Raw genomic sequence first — 24,615 nt, 5'->3', positions numbered from 1 at the left:
AATTAGTTGAAAATTCTTTGCCCCAAGTGAAGAATAGAGTATTAAAATTCGAGAGTACATGGCAAGGTAATACCCCATCACAAATGTTACAAATGTTACAGTATCATTACAATAGAATTAGAGAGGAACAAGAACATGAACAAAGACGCATGAAAGACACAAAGATGAAAATGCTAGTCTCTCAGACAGTTCCAGCTGAAGGACATAAAAAGGGTACGACACATTCCGGTGATTCAACAGGACCTGTAAAAGGGACATGCAATTACTGTAAAAGGCCAGGTCATTACGTACACGATTGTCCAGTTTTAAAACATAATATCGCTATAGGTAATACAAAAGAAAGACCACGGCCACCCAGACAGGATCAGAATGAACAAGGAGCACCGCAGCATGCACAGGCCATGCCAGCTCCACAACAGTCTATACAGTTTGTGCCAGCCGCACCAGCATTGCCGGCTGCTGCCACACAAACCACGACACGACAGCTGTACCAGACCGCACAGTATGACTATCCTGATTATCAACGATACGCATGAACCAGCCTAGAGAGGGAAGTTGACTTACCCCTTATCGAGGTCCCTGTAGACCAAGAAGGACCTTATGTACATAGTGAATTATTAGGCCAAGATAGAACATTTTTACTCGATACAGGGGCAAGTCGAACAACCATAAAACGTAGTGAAGTTCCAGGGGCACCCCTCTCAGGCTCACAGAATATTTCCCTTGGTTTTTCAGGAAAACCTATTGTTAATGAAGTATCACAGCCTCTTCCACTTACGATAGGACCCTTGACCAGAACTACAGATTTATTGCTTACTAAATCATGTCCAGAAAACTTGTTAGGAATAAAAACACTGAAAGCTCTAGGAGCTATAATATGTTGTTCTCCGGAAGGAGTAAGATTGTTTTTACGTGATTTCAAAGGTCATTATGTGTCTCGAGATATGGATTCCCGACTGCAGACTTTACCCACCCATTTATGGGCACAAGGCCCTACAGATGTTGGTTGCATGAACATTACACCATATCGAGTCACACTAAAGGCAGGAGTGGTACTACCACGAATGCGACAATACAAGTTACCCCCAGATGCTGTAATGGCTTTACTGCAAATCATTGACGAACTTATTGGCCAAGGAGTGGTTGTGGAGACCGACTCCAATGTATGTAATTCACCGATAATTCCGATTCTTAAACGAACTGATCCAAAGGCTCCCCCAGTATATCGATTGGTAATTGATCTGCGCGAATTAAATAAATGTATTGTACCACAATACCCCGTAGTTCCAGACATCTCTTCATTACTGACAGCTATTGATTCCGAAGCAACATTCTTTACTGTAATTGATCTCAAGAATGCCTTTTTCAGCGTCCCAATAGATCCGGAAAGCCAATATTTGTTCGGATTTAGTTTAAATGGACGTAGCTTTAAATTCACACGCGCACCTCAAGGATTTACAGAAAGCCCCAGCATCTATAGCCAAGCACTGAAACGAGAACTCGACAGTGTCCACATGCCAGTTAACACTGCTTTGCTTCAATATGTCGATGATCTGCTGATCACCGCCCGAAGCGAACCTGAATGTGAAAAAGCATCACTGATAGTTTTACAATTTCTAGCCGGAAAGGGGCACAAGGTGTCCCCTTCTAAGCTGCAATTCTGTGTCCAGCGAGTTATTTACCTTGGTCACTCACTGTCCAAGGAGGGAAGGCAGCTTACACCAGATCGTATTCAGTTAATAGCTAATATGCCAATACCCAAGACACAAAAGGAGGTGCGGGCTTTCATAGGCCTCACTTCATATTGTAGGCAGTGGATCCCTCAGTATGCATTTCTAGCAAAACCACTCATTCAACTAACAACACAGGAGGCAGCCACATCGACTGTTCTCCCTTGGACTCAGGAACACACACTAGCTTTTGAAAGCCTAAAGAAAGCTTTATGTCAAGCACCTGTTTTAGCAACACCATGTTACAGAAAACATTTTACACTCTTTGTTACAGAACGAGAAGGTACTGCCTTGTCAGTACTCACACAGGAACAAGCAGGATCACACAAACCGTGTGCTTATTTTTCTAGTACATTAGATCCCGTAGCTCAGGCTCTGCCTGCGTGCCTGAAATCAGTGGCAGCGACAGCTTTAGCAATCAGACAAAGCGATGCCATAGTGTTAGGACATCCATTGACAGTACAAGTACCACACGCAGTAGAGGTTCTTGTGAATCGAACGCAAACACAACACTTGACTATAGCACGACTTACAGGGTATGAACTAACATTGTTTCAGCCACATATAGAAATCAGACGTTGTAACACATTGAATCCTGCCACACTTTTACCTGTAAATGGAACAGACCCATTAGCTCATGATTGTATTGATGTTATTACAATCACGACGAAACCCAGACAAGACTTGACAGATGTTCCATTGTCAGATCCAGACCTGATGTTGTATGTAGATGGTTCATGTATGAGAACAAGTACAGGAGAGTTAGTGGCCGCTTACGCAGTCACAACAGACACTGAAATTATTGAAACCAAGTGTATAAATACCTTGTCCGCTCAAGCAGCAGAGCTCGTCGCTCTGACACAAGCCTGTATTCAAGCCACAAATAAAAAAGTCAACATATACACTGATTCACGTTATGCATTCGGAGTTGTACATGACTTCGGCGTGCTGTGGCGAGAGAGAGGTTATTTAACTTCTCACGGTGCCCACATTCAGCACGGACCCCTCATTCATGCCTTATTATATGCAATACATTTGCCCATTGCAATATCGATTATGAAATGTAAAGCTCATACGAAAATTACTGATATCATTTCTCAAGGCAATGATCTAGCTGACAGAACAGCTAAACAGACTGCTCAAACTCAAACATCCGACATGACAAAGACAATAGTCCAGACACCAACACATTGCATGATGGTTAAGGATCCCGCTCTTGATGTAATTGACATACAGACACATGCTACTCCAGACGAAATAAGGAAATGGACTGAATTAGGAGGGATCCAAACGGATCAAGGATGGATGACGAAGGAAAAATCTGTGTGGTTCCTTCCTGATTCAATGGTCCAAGTCATTATTAACACTGTCCATAGTCCAGCGCATCTAGGAGAGAAAGCTATGCTAGACAGCATTCAACATATTTGGTTCAACAAGCATTTACGAGCAGCAGCGAAACAAAAAGTTCGTACCTGTATGATATGTTGTCAGTTCAACCCAGGAAAAAGCATTCCCGTAGAGCAGGGTGGATTTCAGCCTCCTGATCACCCTTTTGAAGTCCTCCAGATGGATTATATCCAGATGGAACGATGTCGAGGATTCAAATATGTTCTCGTAGTTGTTTGTGCTCTTTCCCGTTGGACAGAGGCATACCCGGTTTCAGATTACACTGCCCCAACTACTGCCAAACAGTTAGTTCGAGAATTCTTCCCACGATACGGTTTACCACGTGCTGTCTACTCAGATAACGGCCAGCCGTTCTCATCCGAATTAATGAAACACGTTTCACTTTTGCTAGGATATCAGTGGAAGTTTCATTGTGTCCGACACCCCGAGGCAGCAGGTCTCGTGGAACGACATAATCAAACTTTAAAAATCAGACTGTCCAAAATATGCAGGGAGAAAGGTGTCGACTGGGTAGTAGCATTACCAGTTGCACTCTTTTACATGAGAATGGTAGCACACTCTCGAACAGGGCTATCCCCGTATGAGGTGATCTTTGGTAGACCACCAAATATGTGGGGGACGCCTATACCACGTAAAATAACTGATATTGACTGTAATATGCTGACAGATTATTTGGCTTCCTTGATGTCTGCACTACAATCTTGTCGTTCACAGGTACCTGCAGCTTTTCCTAACAACACTGAAGTGAAACCCCATGACGTAATTCCGGGGGATCTCGTTTTCGTGAGGAATTTTGATCGAAAGACTCAGCTGGATCCTAGGTGGAGGTCGCCTCAGCTCGTGTTATTAACGACGAGGACAGCCGTGAAGATCGAAGGCAGGAAAGGCTGGATTCATTCAAGTCATATCAAGAAATTTTATGGACTACGATCAGATATAAAAACTACACCTTGTGTGTCTTCACCCATTGACTCAAAACTTCCTTTTGTTGAAAAAAGTAATGCCGAACATTATAAACTAAAGCTCAGGTCCAATCAGTCAAGCAATTTGATTGTTTAAGTCCTCTCCGAGGTGAAGCGGTTGAATTGTCTCTGACATGTATCCCTTGGACCTGAATAGAGAATACACCCGAAAAATGCTGAAACGACAGGCGTACTGTAAATCACTGCGTAGTCATTGTACAGTGACGTTATTAATTTCATTTTTCCTTAGTCTTTTAATAATTACTGCAAGTATATTGTTGCACATATGTTATCCTATTTCTAGACATGTTTATAATATTACTGCTGAACATTCTTTTAGCGAATTACCTCCGCATGAATTGTCATACAGATTTGCGCTGCGCAATAACACTTTTATTAGTATGTTACATCATTCCCATCAGGTTAGCAATGCTACAAATTGTTGGATATGTGGCCGACTCCCTCCCTATCAGAACTATAAAAGAATTCTACCTCTTTTTCCATACCCGTTCACACACAACGGCTCCTGTGGAGCATGGTTTAGTTTAATTAATTCCCAAGATTCGAACTCTGCAGTTTATCAAGACAATGGGGTATGGGGAAATCTGAACTTAGTTTTACTTAAAGTCTGCCACCCCAACAAGGAGGGACTTCCCAAAGGAACAGGAACTGATCTAGAAAATGAAGTATATGGATTAGGTAATTTTACGCTTAATCTCCTGATCTTGAATGTCGAATCCGAAGCTAATCCAAGTTTGCCCGCCATGTCAGTATTTCCAGTAAAAGGTGAATTATGTGTAAGAAAGAATGGTTCCATACATATGGGCCATAGTAGATGCACCACTGTAATAGAGTTCAGTGATCAAGGCAAGTCTACATTTAGAGCTTCCCGCCATTCCTATTTTATATGTGGTCAGACGGCATATGTACGTTTGCCTCTAGATTGGGATGGTACTTGCTACATTGGATTCCTTTTGCCACCTGTTTTTCTAGCCCCTCCTGATTATCACAGAAATACTCATTTAGTACACAATAGAGAAAGGAGAGATCTCCCAATAGTCGACTACACTGAAACAGCATGGGAAAAATACACAGATTTCAATAAAGGTCTCTTTCCCTATATAGGTACCGTTACTAATAGTAAGCTGATACGTAGATTGACTAGAACCCTTGAAGCAGTAGTGAACGAAACTATTTCCGCCTTAGGCAATTTAACAGAAGAGCAGTCTGCTATGCGGATTGTTGTGCTTCAAAATCGTCTTGTCCTTGACGTCATCCTGGCCGATAGGGGCGGAGCTTGTAGGGTCATCGGATCAAGCTGTTGCATTTTCATACCAGAAAATTCGCCATCTGTATATAAAGCTATAACGCACCTTCATAAGATTGTAAGCCAGATACACCAGAATCCAGGCACCTGGACTTGGTCCGGTTGGTTTTGGAGCGTGTTATCAGCCTGGGGATGGAGAGTTCTATCCTTCCTAGGTATTGGCTTTCTCATACTATCCAGTTGCTGCTTATGCCTGCAATGTGGACCAGCGATTTGTGGTCTGTGTGCCACATCGTGCATTCCACATCAAGATTTTCATTCAAGATCCCGGAAGAAGAAAGAAGAACAAATGATGCTATATGAACAGATCAATGGATTAATGAAGATTGATATCTCTTGACGGGCAAGTAGGGGACAAGGAGGGAATGTGGAAATATGGATTTTTCTGGTCAGTTATGTCCCCTATCTTGGACCCCAACGGTTCTATGTGCATGTTACAAGTACATGTATGTTTCCTCCAGTTCCAGTTATGAAGACGCAAATACATGTGCGTCCACCGTTAACATGTCCTCTGTTGATCCGCCATGAATGGGCCGGATATTCCATTCCTAAGTACGAAAGGCCACCGCCTTTATATGGTTCACTTATGCCATTTTACAGTCCAGGCAAGTAGGCTCTGATTCTGTCATCAAGCTTTTCTTGCTTTCTGTCTCTGAAACTCCAGTCCGAGCCTGCATCTGTGACCATGAACTTTGTCTCATCCTCTGCGCGGCTCTCGATGTCTGACATCAGCTTGCTGCCTGCCAAGAACTGTATTTCACCTTCGAAAATTATCTGCTCCGCTCCCTGCCCAATGCATTCCTGTCTAGTAGCTTAAGTAAACATTCTGCCAGCTACTGAGCAAAGGCCCGGCTTCTCTGTCTTTATGCAAGTAATTCATAGCCCTGTTACCATGGAAGATTCCTGCCCTCGCATCTAGTGTAGACACTTAGACGCTTGTACACGCACTAACAGTCAGTATAGTCAGTATAGAATAAGATTCTACTCCAAGAAGGCCTCTCTTTTGGATAACATAGTTCTTTAAACATAGGATGTTAGATATGATTTGGGATTAGGTTGACTTGACCCTCCAGACATTTGTCGCCACATGTAGAGCTAAATGTCAAGTCCCCTTCACCCCCTAGCTGCACGTCAATCACACGTCATGCTGCTGCGCGCGCACTTCTGCCAAGTATTTCTGCTGACATTGCGAAATTCTTTCATGTAACCACCCTCTTATGACATCACATCTGATGACGTTCTTTAGACACACCCAGTTACGCCTATCTTCGCCACGTATGAATATATTATCTCCACTATCAATTGTTACGCCTCTTGTATTTGCTTCACTGTAATGCTTATTGTATAAAAGTAATTGATTGTCAATAAAGTATGTACTTCACTTCCTGAACCTTCGTGGTGATGGAACCTGGAGCAACCGATTATAATCGACCATTGGAATAAAGCCCATTCCGAACCTCTAATACCACGGATTCTGCCTCTTATTTACTGAGCTATTTTATTATGTTTCTGTATCAAATTAAGTCCCGGTAATTAAATTATTTACCACAGGACCAAGAGGAATGCCGAGATGCAACTCCCCATTTTGACCAGGATAACATACAGTAACAGTATCAACTTTCATCATCTTTTAAATAATTTGATTCATTTTTTGTCTTAAATCATTACCACTGTGTGTTGTTGTTATTATTATGTTTGCTCTCTGCTTATAATAATTCATCCCTACAGCTATTTTTGAATTTTCTTTGCTATCTTTAAAAGTACACCCGGTATAACAGAACAGAAACTGTATGTAATTTGGGTCTCTCTGAGGGCAGACAGGCAAGGCAAATTGCATAATATACTGCTGCCCTGTACTGTCTAATTGTCTAGTAGTAGTTAGTAAGTACTACTTCTCATTAACCATCAAGTTATCATTATCATGCATGCATTTCCTTTTTTTCTCTTAACAGATTTATGGATATGGTCGTCTGCCAAGATTGTGTTTTGTTGTTTGTCCATGCATACTGTTTTTCTTTGTCAAACCTTTCCCAAAACCCCCCTTCCCAACCATTCATCAAACCCTAACCCTCTTCCTCAGGGCTATATGATTTATTGAGGTGTGACTAAATTAAATGTACATCAATAATTGACCACACGCTTGCTGGGGCGGATGTGGTGAAAGCAACACTAATTCAATTTCAAGGCAGGGCGAGGATTTTCTTCTGCTTGCCCACCCATGATCAGTATATTCAAAGGAACCTAATCCATCATCATTAATTGCCCGCATTGATTGGATTTGTCATCCCCCTACACAGCACTAAAGGTTACGTTTGTGTGGAGTGTGTAGGCCTAGTCGAGTGACTCGACACAACTACAGTTTTTAAGTTGTTGTACTAGGCTATCCCCGACACCATTATGTTTAATTTTATTTTGCCATATTATTGTTTGGCAGTAATTTCTGTACTGTACTTCATTCTACTACTCCTCCCACAGTCTCTCTCAGGCGACTGACTGTCTCATTTTCTTTTTTTGCAAATGCTACTGCCAGTGTCTACTACTACCACCACAACCAGGGCATGTTGGGAAACAAACCAAACCATCATCATCATCACCATGCAGACATCGCTGTGCCTAAGTTAAACATCAAGCACAGGTAAGATAAGAAGTTTGGGGAGGCATAATTAATAATGGAAACATTTTCATTAGTTCACACACCCCTTGAGTCCAGTTGCAGAATGCATAGACTAGGAGGAGAGACTGACAGTAGTAGTAGGACAAGTCACTCAGTGAGGGCTACGGCATCAATCTGTTTGTGTATTACAAAGTCAGCCAATTATTTAAATCAAACACTGGCTGTGGCCCTGCAGCATCATGGAAATAGTGTGACGTACAACTGTAACCCCACCCACAAAACATTAACAACATTGTATGTAAAGTATAAATATATAATTTAATCCCCTAACAAAAATAAACTATGTAAAGAATCCCACAACAACACCTGACCCACCCCTCTCCCTAACCCCAAACAATGTCCATTGTCCAGAACACAAAAGTCAAACAAATTAAATGTCCAATTGTCCAAATAAAGTGAAAACCCCAACGCCCGATTCCCACCCACCAAAATAAGCAATAAAAAAGGGCAATCTAGAGGGTCTGTTCATCGGCGGGCTCGCCTCTCCAGGACATGAATACCCTCCTCTAGGCGGTCCATGCGGTGCTTCATTGCACGGCAATTGCATCCACAGGAGGGGCAGAAGTGCTATTAAATGAAGTGCGGCGGTGGGCGGCTGCCAGATAGTGGCGCCGTAACACTAGAGGGGGGTGGCTGGGGCCTTGGGTTTCGGAGGAGGCTGCAGCTGCTGCCGCCTCCTCCTCCGCCAGAACAACCAGTCGCCGGTATTCCGTTTGTATGGCCTCCAGCTTCCGGCGCCGGGCCTTGGTTGCCAGCTCCTTCCTGTCTGGTTTCCCTTTGGAAGGAGTAGATATATCAAGAAGAAAAAACAAGACTATTGTAAAATATACTCTTAGCAAAGCAGTAAGACAAATTAATTCTACACATAGTGGCACAGTAGCACTAGCAAGCACAGTACATAACATTTGTGGTATGTATCTATCCTCCCACTTCCTCGGCCTCTAACATTTGTGGGAGTTTCAGGCATTCAACCACCCATGCATTTGATTCCTATCAGCCACCTACGCATTCATGCATCCAACGTATCATTCTCTGCCAGTCATGAATATTAAATCTCGCCCTTCTTTCCTCCTTTCACCCTTCTTTACCTTTTCGTTCAACCCATCCATCAAGGTCATCTGATCTGACTTTTAGTCTTCCCCACAAAACCTTCACAGCTGTGTTGAAGTCAGATAGAAGAGGCCATTGATTACTCAACAGTACACTCCCCCCACTGGATCACCCGCTGCAGCTCCTCCTGCGACTGCCACACCTCCTCCTGCACCCTCAGCGGCCGCGTCGCCTTTGCCGCTGGCCCCGGTACTGGTGGTCGGTAGTACGCCTAGAAAAAACATTACACATTTTTTAGATGCCATATGCACCTCCCCCTATTTTTCACCAGCAAGATTGAAAAAAAAGTGAATACATACATATACAACATACATCTCTAGTACAAATCAGGTAGTAGAGTAGACACTAGTAGTGTTATATCTATGGTCTCTAGGGTCATTCTAGTCTTTGCTAAGTTAGCCCGAGCCATACATCCATTTTAGCTTTGTGTCTTTTATTTTTGCGCACGTTACCCCGCAGCTTGTTGTGTAAGACGCCTTTGAGCCCACATGAGCTCATACTGCTACTGTCTGAGCGCTGCGTACAAGGTCAAAAAACAAGCCACTTTGTTATGGAGTTCTGGTGTTAGTCCATATTGCTTATCCATAAAAATGCTACACTTTTTGGCACGAGTGAGAAATGCTTGAAATATACTAATGCGCACCATTTCTCTCATAACAGACGGAAGATTTCCTTCTACGAACCAGAGCTTTGCAGAGCTTATGATGTAAACAGTACTAGGTTCTTCTAAGGTGAGGGGTCCCCAGAATTCGCTCAGAGATCTTCATTTATAATTTTATATAAACTATATTCCTACTAAGGGGAGGGTGGTTCTTCCACCACTGTTCAATTATCATGATTTCGCCTTTTGTCTTCTATGGACTTGTAGTTGTAAGTGTAACTAAGTGTAACAAGGTTTATTTTAATCTCATGCATTTTGCTGTTGGTGCTGCATTATTGAATAACATACAGAGCTTTTCAGTTGAAAATAAACCTTTTGAACTTACATAGACTCAGTGGTATTTGGTGTGGACTTACACGAGTGAGTGAGCGAGCGAAAGGGTGTGCATTGCTTCCGCGACTGAGAGGTCGGGAGTGTTATGTTCTGGGTTGTCTACTCATTGGGTATCTTGTGGGGGTTCGGAGAGCTAATGAGACACTATAACTAGTCGGTCAGGGGATTCTGATTGAGGTGTGAGGAAGGCCCAACCTCCCATCACCAACATCCTATTTTCTTGTGCAAAGTTCTGTATGTGCAGAATCCCTACAAAAGTAAGTAGTATGTCCTATCCTATCAAAAATAGTCAAATCTGGTTGGGCATTTTGAGAATTGTCGAAAAGCCTCAAAATTAAGAAGACTAGAAGTAGTAGAAAAGGACAATCCAAAGGACTGGACTCAATGGCTAGAGCTATTGGTGAATCTGAGTTTTATTTAAAACCTTTTAAATAAAGAGGGGCCAACTGGGCAAGCTTAGCTACAGACAGACTAATAGTAGTAGTAGTACAGAGAGTCATAGCAGAGGCAGTTAGAGGCATGGAAAGCAAGAATTTAGAAACAGATAGTCTAGATCAAAGAAGAATTTGTAAAAAATAGAATTAGGAAACCAAAATAATAGTTCAGAAAAAATAGAGTGCAGGAAAAGTTAGGGAAATATAATTATTAATATTAACCACTGGAGGACTTACTGGGGCCAGCAGCAGAGCCCTCGGTAGAGGAGTGGTCCTTTCCCTGGGAGCCATGTTGTTCTGGTTCCGCCGACTCAGACCCTGTCTTCTTGCCCCTGGGTGCTGCTGATCATGTAAGATTTAATAAAGAAAGAGACAAAAATGTATGTTTGGGGTGAAACAAAATATTTTAAAATACGCTCCAAAAATTGCAATAAAATTGACCTTTCTAATGTGATCGACTAGTAGTATTGTGAAATTCACGGACCGTCTAGTAAGCCTAAGTACCACCTGACCTAGCCCATCTATTCCATACTGGCCAATTGTTCACTAAGTCTGCATTTCCATTTATTTTAGTCCTAAAAAATGCATAGCTGGAGGACACATGCATACATTTTTGCATACACCAAATTGTTGGTTGGTTGCTGCTGATGTTCTGCTAGTGATGATAAGCCTATTAACACTCACTAAACAAACTACAAAAGGTTCAACCAAGGACTGGCGCAAGCAGCACTCAGCAGCACGTGACGTGAGAGAGGATGCGTCACGCAGACCTCTTAAAAATTACTAACTAATACTAATAAGTAGCTAAACCTATCAATCCACCACTATCTCTTGTTAGTGGCAGGAGGACCAAGGAAGGACTAGAATATCTCTAGCATTACCTGACTTAAGTTCTCTAAAGTAAACTCATACATAATCAGGCCAAGCGAGCGCAAAGTTGCAAACAAGTAAGATTAGTAGAGCCGAGCACCTGTGTCATAACAATCACAGAAGATTTTAAAAACGTAATTTACGTGCAATGTAAGCAGAAGCATTCTTGCTGGTCGTAAAAAATATATATTCGCAATATATAACACAGAGCAGAAGAACACAAAGTAGTAACATTAAATAGCTACTCACCAAGCCACGGGACCTCCACTCCTAGCAGGTCCTGCTCCCGGTCCAGGATATCAGACCACCGGTGCGTCAGCTGGTTATTGGTGCGCCGGACACCAGAGCAGCAAAACACTGCCCGGCACACCTTTCCCCACCCATGCCGCCGCTCCCGGAGCCCGTACCCAGACCCAGGCCTGCCGCCTGCTGCTAGGGTTAAGGGGAGGTGGCGCTGCACAAAAAAAGACAAGTGCGGCCACCTCCGCCTCACCAAATTTGGCCCGTTCTTGCACACCTTTTGGGAGCCGCCTTCCACAGGGAAGGCAGTTGCGGTTGCGAGCAGCCTTGCCCTTTGACTTGTCCCCACCCTTTGGCATGGTTCTGGGACTCGGGGGCGGAAAAGAAAAAGGAGGAATTCAGATAGTAGGTAAAAGAAAAGAAAAAAACAGGTTATAGAAAAATAGTGTAAAATTAGTAAAACAAAGTCACAAAAAGTAGAAAAAAAGTCAAAATAGAGAATCAGGAAGATAGGGAAAAAGATAATAAATAAAAAAGATTTTTTCAAAAAGTGTACAGAAACAAAGGATTGCAAAGATAGATGGAGAATAGAAAAGCAGGCCTAGAACCATAGCAATAGAGTGAAAAACAAGATGGCTGCGCCCATTGCGACTGCGAGGGCAAATTTGCACGATCGTTTCCCCACGAGCATGCACAAAGCATCGCTAACACGTATTACGCGTTCCCGAACAGGGAATAGTCATCACGAACGGGCAGGAGCACGCAATACACGACCCAGAACAGGAAATAGGCATCACGAGCGGGCAGGACAAGTGAAAAACAAGATGGCCGTGCCCATTAGCGACCGCATGGGCAAGTTAGCGATGGCATCTTTTTGCATGAGAGGTTGAAAAGTGGACGGAGGACAAAAAGGGCTAGGAGCTGGTTGGTTGGTAATAATCCCCGTGAGCACGCAAAAACACATCATGAACGGGCGGGCGGGACAAGCAATTCAGCATCTTCACGAAAGTTCTGCGTGCTCGCTGAGATTTTTAACACTTTTGCAATAATTTGCATAGTGCGACTACGCAAATTCCGCCCACCCCTAGATGTAGGTTCGACAACACGTTCCTATTGAAATTAACATTACAAAATCACCCTTATTTCACAGTTCCACTTATTCCTCAGTCTTCACTGCACTGATCACCACCAAACTTTCCATGACACGCAGAACCTACTTTGACACTTATTTTGGAAAATTTCATGCAGATTGGTCAAATGCCACCAAAGGTATAGCAAGTCAAAAATGATTTTCCTTTGGAAAGTAGGTCCTAACTATATCTACCTACTGGTGGTAGGGTTTCACACGGAGTCGGAGGACTTGTGGGATCAACGGTCACCCATTCGGTAAGAGTGAGCTCTCACTACTGTGGTTTTTCGTCTGATTAAGTAGGGTGTGGGATTCAACACTCTGTTTTTATGGACACTTATACAGGACTATTTGTTTACGGATTTTTGCAGAACAAATCAGGCAATTAGTGAATATCTAATTATGGCCACCAACGACGCACTTCGGGATAGGGAGGCAGTCGCGGAGGCACTCTTTTTGAACCTACCTAATGTAAATTTGGCTTTACCATCTACGAACAGTGAGTCTGATAATCAAGATTTGAGGTCACTTGAAATCATTAGAAAAGCTCCTTAGAAATGAACTCACTAAGTGGTGAGAGAAGAAAAGTTTGGAGAAATATAGAGATGTCAACCGCGTACCTAGAGGATTGCGAGTCCTTATTGCTCCGACTTTTGAGAACCCCAATCCGGCAATGTTAAAGGAATGGGCCAATAACAACTTACAGGCCTCAATGAATATGGTCCACATACTGATTAAGTACGCAGAGATTGACAGAGAAGCTATAATTTTGGAAATTGAACGAATTAATAGGCTACTGGATGCAATCAGTGATAAAGACCTTGTCACTAAAGGTCGGGCTGAAATCGACATTCGTATTAAAAAACATGAGAAAACAATTAAGACTTGCAAAGCATATAAATTTGCACGTGACCTCAATGACTATGCTACTGGGCGTATTTTCAAAGTTCTCTAAAAAATTTGATAATTATAAGAGACAAGCACTCTCTACTCAGACATCTACGACCAAACCCAATAACTCCGGGGTAGTTCCATCAGCTAATACGAACTCAGATATCGATTCCCTTACCTCGAATAGTGATTCTGATGACAATGGTCTCAATTCATTAACCAATTTGGCAATAACCATCAATCCCATAACACCAGCGGAGGAGTTACATTTTATCAGAGAGGATCGGAGACAAACCTTGCGACCGAGAAATCCTCCTTCGAAGCAAGGGCAACTAGAACACGCCTCAATCGCAGGAGGAGGGAGAGGCGGAATAAATGTCGCAAGAGGTTTCAACAGAGGGTACAGGGGAAAGAAATGGAGGAATCAAAAAGCATTCCAAACCAAACCGTAATCAACATGTCCCAGGAAAAACTAACCAATGCAGAAATCCAAATTCTCAGCTTACGACTTTCATATCTCCAACTAATAATTTCTCTTATAATCACACAAGAATCGATCTATACAAATTTGTCAGAAAAATCAAACTCAGAAAATTTTATCAACTGAATAAAAAATCCTCTGGACCCAAAACCACACCCGCTAATAAAGCGACTGCTGAGACCTTACAAGTCAATGATGTCCCGATGCTCCAAACGTTCCTTCACCTCTCTGATACGGAGTCTGTAAATGGAGATAGTATGTCGACTCTGACCAATTGCTGAATATGGGCATTATTACCAAGCAACCAGCTCCTAGCCCTTTTCGTCCTCCGTCCACTTTTCAACCTCTCATGCAAAAAGATGCCATCGATATTTTCAGTGAGAGAATAATTGAAGAGCTGAAACAACTAAACCGTTATGTCAATTCCAAAACAAGAAGTTATAATTTCAAGAGGGCCCAATATTTTACTTTAATGAATAAATTGAAGCAAAAATGTGACATCATAATTAACAAGTCGGACAAAGGTGGTAACGTTGTCCTCTGGCATAAAAATCAATACCTTGCAGAAGCAATGCGCCATTTGAGTGATATCACTTGTTATAGAAAATCTTCACGACAAGAGATGCGACTAGTTCAAGAAACAATCACAAAAAGTCTACTGCAATGGAAACGACAAGGCCTTTTAACTAAGGATGAATTTAATTACTTAAAAGTGGACTTTCCAGTGATCCCTATCTTATATTTCTTGCCAAAGGTCCATAAAAAAACTGATCCTGTCCCTGGGAGACCTATAATATCGGCCCAAAAAAGTCTACTTGAAATGATTTCCAAGTATGTGGACTATTTTCTTCAACCCTTTGTTTTTGCCCTTCCTTCATTTGTCAAAGATACCCCTGATTTTCTAAACAAAATTAAGAGCATATTGTGGCAGTCAGATTACTTACTAGTTGTTATGGATATTGAATCCTTATACACTAGTATCAATCATTCAGATGGCTTAGCAGCGGGGCAACATTTCCTTTCGCAAAGGGATATTAGTATGTGTGATCACAATATAATGCTGCTAAAGATGATTGAACTATGCCTTTGCAATAATTTCTTTTTGTTTGGTACAGAGGTGTATCAGCAGTTGAGAGGTGTGGCTATGTGGTCATGTTTCTCCCCCAGCTACTCATGTTTACATGTGGGCTGGTGGGAGGAACATGTCCTTAGGTCCAATCACCATGCCACATGGACTAATAATGTGATGTACTTCTGGCGTTATATCGATGATATTTGTATGATTTGGAAGGGCGACAGACAGAGTGCGCAACAGTTTGTTGACTCTATCAATGTCAATGATCTGAATCTCAAATTTACTGCAACTATTGACAACGCCAAAGTTGAATTTCTTGACATGTCTCTCTACATTAGCAACGGCAAACTTCATACTAGATTACACCGGAAAACTACCGCAGGGAACTCCATTCTACATGCGGAAAGTGCCCATCCCCACCACACTATTCGGAGTGTTCCTTACGGCGAATTCCTTCGGATTCGCCGTATTTGTAGTGAAGAATCAGAATGTCAGACCTGTCAATCGGAAGCCTTTGCTCGTTTCCTCAATCGAGGTTACTCTAGAAAAATCTTGAACTCTGCACTCACTAAAGCTAATTTGTTACCTAGGGTTGATCTTTTAATTGTAAAAAAAGCACAAGTGACACCTTCTGCCCAACTGAACAGTGAGACAGATTTAACTAACATCAGATTTGTCACCACATACAGTCAGCAAGACAAACAGATTCGTAAGATGATTTATACTCAGTGGCCTATTTTACTAACCGACATGACACTTGAGTCTATTTTGCCAGAACTTCCTGCGATTACTTTCAGAAGGGCACCCTCTATGACCTGAAGTCACTCCCAAAAAAACCTGGTTGACTAAAAAAGGCTTTTACAAATGTAATTCATGTCAAGCCTGTACTTTTGCAACCAATAGCACTGACTACATTACGGCATTTGATAACAAAAAAGTTCCCATTCGGGACTATCTTACCTGTCGCACAGACTTTGCGATTTATAAATTGCACTGTACTTGTGGTCTTGAGTACATCGGAAGCACTAAGCTCCCTGTACATAAGCGCATTTTACAACATGTCAGGGCTATCGTTAATTCGGATCCCAATTATCCGGTGGCGAGGCAGTTTAAAATGGTCCATGACAACAAACTTAAGGATCTAGAATACACTGTCTTAGGGGCTGTCCCTAATTTTGTGAGAGGAGGTAATCGTGAAAAAACCCTCCGCCAATTGGAGACTCACTTTATCATGTCCCTCGACACTAAGATGCCCAACGGTCTTAATAATAGTGAGGACTTATATAATTTTCTGTAATATATTCTGTCTTGGTTCTCCTTGTTGGATCTGCGCCTTGTCCCTCTCTGTGTTAGCAGTGACTCAAATATGTCATTTATGTCTCAGTTTTTTATGACATGAGGTAATAACTAATTGGTGCTTTTTGTGTCACTTTTATCTATCTATGAACCCTAGGAATTTTGCACATTTTATTGAGTACTTCTGCTATGTTCTAAGTGTTCATCTCCGCAAATTTGTTCAGGCTTGAACAAATTTTACCAACTGCCTCATTTAATTAATTCTTTAGCTATTAGTCTTTTATTTTTTTGGCACATTGCACTTTATTACTATCTTGACTTCTTGGTACTCTATGCCGATAGATAGACCTGACAGCCTTTTCATCAGTTCGTCTTATGAATTGCTGCTATTATAACTATTTTTGCACATTAGATCTAGATTGGAACTGTTTATCTTCCAAGTTTTGCGCTATTTTGCACTAATCTATATAGTACACTAACTGCCATATTAATATATGAATTTTATCTGTGATAAGTATTCTCCTGTTTTTTGCTGCTATCTGCAATTGCTATTTCGTGTCATTGTGATACATGAGATTAAGTCGATGTTTCTATATGCCTATTTGCACAGTGTTTTAGAATTCCGATTGGAATTTTCCTGAATATCATTTCTTATCCTTTTAGAGACGTTTTTCGCTATATATTTCAGTTTAACTGCTATATGTCATTACTCATTGTGATCATACTTATGCTCTATTGATTATTTGCACTTGCAAATGACTAAGCAGTGGATGTACAACAACTACGACATTTTGCACTTGCATTTTTGCACTTATAACAGGAACATCGCTGTAACTCAGAAACACTTTATGTTTTTAAATGATATGGGATCTTGCGAGAATACTAATTCAATTATGATCAAATCTGTCGTTTTCAGTATATTTATGATGAGACTTTCTATTACATTAATTGTATTTAAATTGCGATATTTAATATTTTATGTGTTAGCAGCAAATAAGTATTTGACTTCATATGGTTTCAATCAGTAATTATTATCCATTTCTGATTTGTATATATATACTTATTTTTCGCTTCCTTGAACTATTTGTACTGTCGGTATTTTCGCGGCAAGTTACCATGTGTTTTGAAGTCTTTTGTTTAGTTCTATGCACACAGTAGTTTTGTTTCTAAAGAAATTTGTGCATGTGCTTTGATTTAACTATGGTTGTCCCATAGCGCGTCATGTGATCAAGCTCGCGGACGCGAGCGAAACGCGTCATGGCGGACACTATGTCCGATGAATGTAATGGACATTTCTCATGCCGAATAAATTAATGTCTGCACTAATTCCGGACTCCTGTTGGTTCCTGTAAGCCTGAGCATATCGCAGAGGTCCCTGCCAGCGTCTTTCCCGCCCATGGTATATATATATATATGGGCTGGTGGGAGGAGTTGGTCCTTCTTGAGAAACATGAACATATAGTCAACACTAATATCAGAGTCTGGTTAAGATACATTGATGATCTTTTCATTATCTGGCAGGGGACCCGGCCAGAGGCGGAAGGATTCATCAAAGATCTCAGTTCCAACAACCTGAACTTAGAATTTACAGCCAATATAAGTGGTCAGGTGGTGGAATTCTTAGATGTACAGGTTTACATAAAAAATGGAGAAATTGCCACAAAATTGCACCGTAAGAAAACTGCTGGAAATGCCATACTGCATGCTACCAGCGCTCACCCCCAACATCTCATATAAAGTATACCATGCGGTGAGATGCTTAGGTTAAAACGCATAAGCAGCAATGATGAACAACTACAGATCGCTCAAGTGGCAAGCACTAAAAGATTTCTTGAGCGAGTATATTCTAAGAAAACAATAGCCATGGCTATTAAAAGAAGCAGCAAAGTCAGCAGGGAAAGCCTTTTAAAAATACAGACAAGTGCCAATACTACCAATAGTATGTATATTCAACAAGAATCTATAAAAAGTGTGGAAACATTTAGATTCATAATTGGCTATAGCAAACAAGCAAAAGTCATTAACAACATCATTAAGAACAAGCATTGGCATAGCCAATAGGTCTCGCCTTTGGGACCTTATAAGTGTTTAGCCATGCAACAGTTGCATAACTAAATACTTATAAGGTCCCAAAAGCGAGACCTATTGGCTAAGCAAAGTGGTCACCATCAAACATCACAGCGGCCGTGTGGCCGCGAAAGTGAAAGTAATCGCGGTAAAGCGCGTCGCGCGCGCCCGCGCACATGCACTGTAGCTCTAGGCTGGCCTGGTAGCACTTTTTGGAGCCCTCTCAATAAGTCTCGCCAGACCAGCACATGCACTGGGTCAGGCGAGACCTAAAAATGTTGTATACACCCTTAGTCAGCGGAGTTTCTTTAGCAGTGGAGTCATGTCATCAAATGTAACTGAGGAGGAGATCATCTGAGCTGCCCGGCCCCATTTGGCTTCCACTTGCCTTTGTCCAGCTGGGGTCTTCTTCACGGGTTGGTAAACTCCTCCCTGCAGAGCAAGGCTGTGCCCTGTCTCCTCTCAGCACACAGGCAGCATAGTAATTATGTGATATTGAGTGTACTTATGTTATGTGGAGTGGGATTGTGTGTTATGGAGTGTAATTATGTGGATTGCTATTTTATGTTGTGGGGTGGTATGTAGTGGAGTTTGATTGGGTGGTGTGCTGCTGAATTTTGTGAAATGATGTGTCATTATGTGGTGTGGATTGGATGGTTGTGGTGTGTTGTGTAATTGTGTTGTTGATTTGAATTATGTGTTTTTTTGTCAAATTGTGTGGTGTGGAATGGAAATGTGCGGAGTTGAATTGTGTGGCGTTGAGTGAAATTATGCTAATTGGAATTATGTGGCATAGTGTGGAGTGTATTTATGTGGATTGTTCTTAGATGGCATAGAGTGGTTTTACGTGGGGTGTATTTATGTAGTATTGGGTAGAGTGTAATTATGTGGAGATGAATCATATTGCGCTGAGTGGTACCATGGGGGTGTAATTAAGAAGTCGTAACACACCACCTAGAGACCCACTCAATATCCATCCAACACTCTTTACGATGTGTCTATCTACCTTCAAGGATACACACAACGTCTGCTCACCCAAATGCCCACACAACAAAACATAATGCAACACATTATCAATGTCAGAAACCCTCACAGTGCACACATACAATCTAAAAGTGACAAAGAGAGGCTCTAACAACTCCCTAGGCTTCTCCCAAAGATGATAGCTCATGGCTGTGACTGCATACATAACAAAACAGCCTCCTCAAAGTTCTATCAAAGGCCGGGAAGGGTGGCACCTCACTGAGGTCACATATGTTCATGCTGAGGGTGAGAGCGAAAATGGAGAGCCCAATACCAACATTGTCTTAGAACCTGGTTTTAAGGAACTGCCAGTGCTGAGTACTAACAGGACCCAGCCCATTTAAAGCCCTGGGCCCAAGGATGACAATCGTCATACGTAGAGTCCGGGGAAGGGAATTTAAAACTAGAGGGTTCGTTGTAATCTGAGGGAGTGATCGAGATCTGAGTAGAGGTTCATAGAGTGATATAGAGGTGTGGATGGAGGAGATTAGTGAAACAACAGAGACGCACAACATTAATAGAAGAGGGTTTGAAATTGATGTTAAAAAAAACAGGGATACCATGGTGAGGAAGAAGGGTAAAAGGGTGCGAGACGGGGATTTGCTAATAAAAGTATAGCAGGAGATCAAAGGTGGGACAGTCTAAGGGTAGAAAGATACGTTAATACAGGGGGAGATATGGGGAGAGACAGTATGAGGAAGGGGATGTCAGACACCTAATCGCATGGAGCCCTGGGAGAGAGGAGAAGAGTACAGCAAACTAACAGCAAGCCCTAGGAGACTAAGAGGTGAGGGGGCAGGAAGAGGACAGACATCCAGAATAGGCAGTCAGAGAATGAGACAGTGGAGCAGAGAGAGGCAGGCATCAGATCACCAACAGCCACACGAAAAGACATGGATGGCTTGAGGGGGGTGGAAAGAGATTGAAAGAGACGAGCCGGGCAGGGAGCGAGAGGAGCAAGATACAGTCACATTTATAAAATGAGTTAGGGGAATACAAGCATTGTGAATAGAGCAAGTTAAGGAGAAATTCAGGCCAGGCACTCAACAGTCATGAAAAGAGACAATGGAAGAGCACCGAGCCAGGGATGGAGACAAATGGGTATGAAAGGGAGACGATAGACAGGAAGAGCCAGAGACCACTTGGAAAGAGGCAGACACATGAAAAGGGAGACAAGGTGAGAGATGGATAGTGGCAGTCAGAGACATAACAGTAAACTAGCGACAGGAAGAGCAGCAGACAGAGAGAGTCATACAAAGAGACAAAAGACAGGAGGTATAGTCGACAGCCAGGCAAAGACAGGAGTGCATCAAGGAGACAGGCACAGGGAAAATACAGACAGGAAAACATATGGAAAGGGCAGACGTGGAGCATGGCTGATAGCGAAAAGGCATACAGACAAGGAGAAAGCAGAGATGAAAGCAGGAAGTGTGGCAAGAGGAGAACCCAAAAGAGAGGGAAAGAGACAAAAGAGTAAGAGGCAGGAGTTTGCCGACAGAGAATACCAAAGACAGAGGTGATGATGAGGGGCACAGAGTGAAAAGAGGGCATGCATGTGGAGAGAATGAGAGTGGTCAGGCAGAGATGGTTTTAGAGCAGTAAGTTTTAGAGAGGCATATGCAGAGACAGATACATGAAAGCGTAGCCAAAGACAGATAACGAGTGAAAGGAACACAGGACTGATAGCAATGCAATCATACCGACCAGTAGAGAGAGGAGCAGAAAAAACATCAGGCAGAGTATCTTACAAAGAGACAGAGGCCAGCAAGCACAAGTGGGACAAGAAAACGACATGGCAAAGGCAAACCAGAAGAGAAGCGGAAAACTTAGATGGCCAGACTTGGAGCACGACTGATATTTACCATGAGGCAGAAAGAACGCGAGAGAGAACAAGAAAAACAAGACAATCCCGGCGGAGCATGGCGCGCGCGCTTGGCGGGGGCGGGGGAGCGCATTCCAGGCGGGGGAGCGGATCCTTTGAAGTACGATAACAAATGGATTGCATGGCGGCACGATGCATGTGATTGTGCGCGTGCTCGCCATGCAATCCTCTTTATGGAGCACTTTTGGGAGCCCCTTACTATAGTCTCGCATAGCAATTGCTACGCAATAGCTAGGCGAGACCTAAAAACTGGCCCCTTGTATTGAGTGATCCCATTATAGGCCATTCGTTACCAATCAAACCAGCAATCACATACAGTAAAGGGCTTTCAATGAGGGATGAATTGGTCCACAATGACCCATGGGACTGCAAAAAGACTACCTGGTTAAACCAAAGAAAAGGTTTTTCCAAATGCACGTCATGCAAAGCATGTCAATATGGAGTAAATAAATCTTCATATAGAACACCTTTCAGTGATAAAGAAATATCTATACATAGAAATTTGACATGTAAAATGGAATATGTGATCTATGTGCTGGAGTGTCCATGTGGCCTACAATATGTTGGGAGCACGGTTCTCCAGGGCCACAAAAGGATACTCCAGCACATGAGAGCCATAAAAAATAAAGATCAAACTTACCCTGTGGCACGCCACTTTGAAGAGTCACACAATGGAGACCCAAATGGCTTAAAATATTTCTTGATTGATTGCGTACCGCATAACAAAAGAGGGGGTAACAGAGAAAAAGCCCTTAGAAAGTTAGAAACCAGGTACATTTTGGAATTAGACAGCAAACAACCAGTGGGCCTTAATGGAACGGAGGATCTCTATACTTGCCTATAAAATAATGAGTATAATCAATGAGTCTCAAATTAATTTAAACAAGTAATCCCATATTAGTGCAAAGAAATTTTTAAAAAACAACTACCTCTCTGTTTTTATCACAGTTGTATTTATGGGTTTTAGATTAGGTGGTACGGTTTACATACATACAAAAATAATATACACTCTATAATATATACATGTAATTTTATTTAGTAATATCGCAAAACAATAAAATTGGATAATCAAGATCTGGACATAGAAATTACAAGTACTATTAGATGACACTAACCCAACATTATGTTTCATTGACATAGCCATATTTGTACATATTGTATCCTATTCGGGAAACATTAAGAAAATATTCATTGTTTTGTATAAAGGTGACACTTTGTCAGAAATGAAATCATAATCTAATGCTAGAATTGTTACACGATATTTTATGCAGTTCTTAAATCATTTATTGTATTGAAATCAATGGTGGTTTTATATATTTATATATTTATTGCTACAGAAGATTTTACTATAATAGATATTTATTTATTTATTTTTATCAATATTTAATATTTATTGTAAATAATATTGTGGTTATAAATATGTGTCCAGCTCATAAGTAACTTTTCCATGTCCATTGCCATTTCAAATGCGATATAACTAGATCTCTTAAGCACCTGTCACTTTAAAAAGAAAAAAACACATCAGGTGGAAAAAAATGGTTAAAAGCCCAGCATTGACTGTTATCAGCGTCAAGTGATCAAGGGCCTGTGGGCTCGAAACGCGTAATGGCTGTGCTTTGGAGCAGACAATAAAATAAGATTCTAGGCACCAAATTGTGGTCCGAGCTCCTATCTGCAGCGGTGAAAACGAGTGCGAGAAGAGGAGTTGAAGTCATATATATATATATATATATCATAGCTACCAGGTGCGGAGCACTCACGGAACAGTAGATAAAAGATAAGCAAATGCATTTCGGCACATAGCCTTCTTCAGTGCTTTTTCATGGCAAACAACACAACCCTCATTTATATAATGTCCAAGTTGGTTTAATTGGAGCACCACAGAGGCATAGCCAGTAACGAAGGACTTACAAACTGCTAGGTCTGAATACCAGATTCACTGGCTGCCATGTTTGTGTGTGTTTCATCACATTTCAGCCATAATGTACATTTCGTTTTTCACTTCGTTTTTTAAAGTCTCTCATAGACAATGCAAATTACGAAAATGCTGAATGTCACTTACATGCAGGCATAAAATGAGCAGTCCCAAGTTAATTACGTGGCCTCGGTGTCTCACAGCACGAGGGAAATGTTCGTCAACTCTCTGTTCCTCGCCCTGCCTTTGTGTCAAATTCAAAGTTACCCACAGGTTGGAGTCTGTATGGCTCCATGCCTCCAATTCAATAATTGACGGCCTCCTGGCCGATAGGAAAACTTTATATCTTCACAGCGGCGGTTCAAGCAGAAATAAATCACAGCTACCAGGTCACCCAAACTGCTGAACTCCTGGACGGGTGCTTTCTTCCGCCAGCGTGAGGGCGAAATCACGTTTCAAAATCAAAGCTACCAGGTGCGGAGCACTCACGGAACAGTAGATAAAAGATAAGCAAATGCATTTCGGCACATAGCCTTCTTCAGTGCTTTTTCATGGCAAACAACACAACCCTCATTTATATAATGTCCAAGTTGGTTTAATTGGAGCACCACAGAGGCATAGCCAGTAACGAAGGACTTACAAACTGCTAGGTCTGAATACCAGATTCACTGGCTGCCATGTTTGCGTGTGCTTCATCACATTTCAGCCATAATGTACATTTCGTTTTTCACTTCGTTTTTTAAAGTCTCTCATAGACAATGCAAATTACGAAAATGCTGAATGTCACTTACATGCAGGCATAAAATGAACAGTCCCAAGTTAATTACGTGGCCTCGGTGACATTCAGCATTTTCGTAATTTGCACCCACCCCGTGTGCAAATGGTGCCCGTAGGGCACCAATTTTGCATGGCATATAACATGTAATTTAAACTGTATATAAATATTTTTCTTTCACAACGAAGCGCATAATATGTCCACCACGTGCGCACGGTGCGCGAAGCGCATCGAGCGTACATGTCCCATCCACGGCACTAACTGCGTAAAGTGGGCGCGCGGTGCGCGAAGCGCACCGTGCGCACACGGAAAGAACTGCGTTAAGTGGGCGCG

General features: G+C 42.0%; 1 long non-coding RNA gene across 1 annotated transcript in view; it reads right to left on the bottom strand.

Moving 5' to 3' along the window:
• The window catches only part of LOC146834550 (uncharacterized), a 140,378-nt gene extending 116,136 nt beyond the window's left edge, over positions 1 to 24,242 (bottom strand). Inside the window, exon 1 of the long non-coding RNA XR_014960306.1 lies at positions 23,655 to 24,242. This is a non-coding gene — a long non-coding RNA (uncharacterized LOC146834550). The remainder of the gene's footprint in view (positions 1 to 23,654) is intronic.
• Positions 24,243 to 24,615: the final 373 nt, after the last annotated feature.

Source organism: Triturus cristatus, chromosome 4_2, assembly GCF_964204655.1.
Source record: "Triturus cristatus chromosome 4_2, aTriCri1.1, whole genome shotgun sequence".
NCBI lineage: Eukaryota > Metazoa > Chordata > Amphibia > Caudata > Salamandridae > Triturus > Triturus cristatus.
Note: the sequence above shows the minus strand (reverse complement) of the source record. Positions and strands in the feature narration are given on the sequence as shown.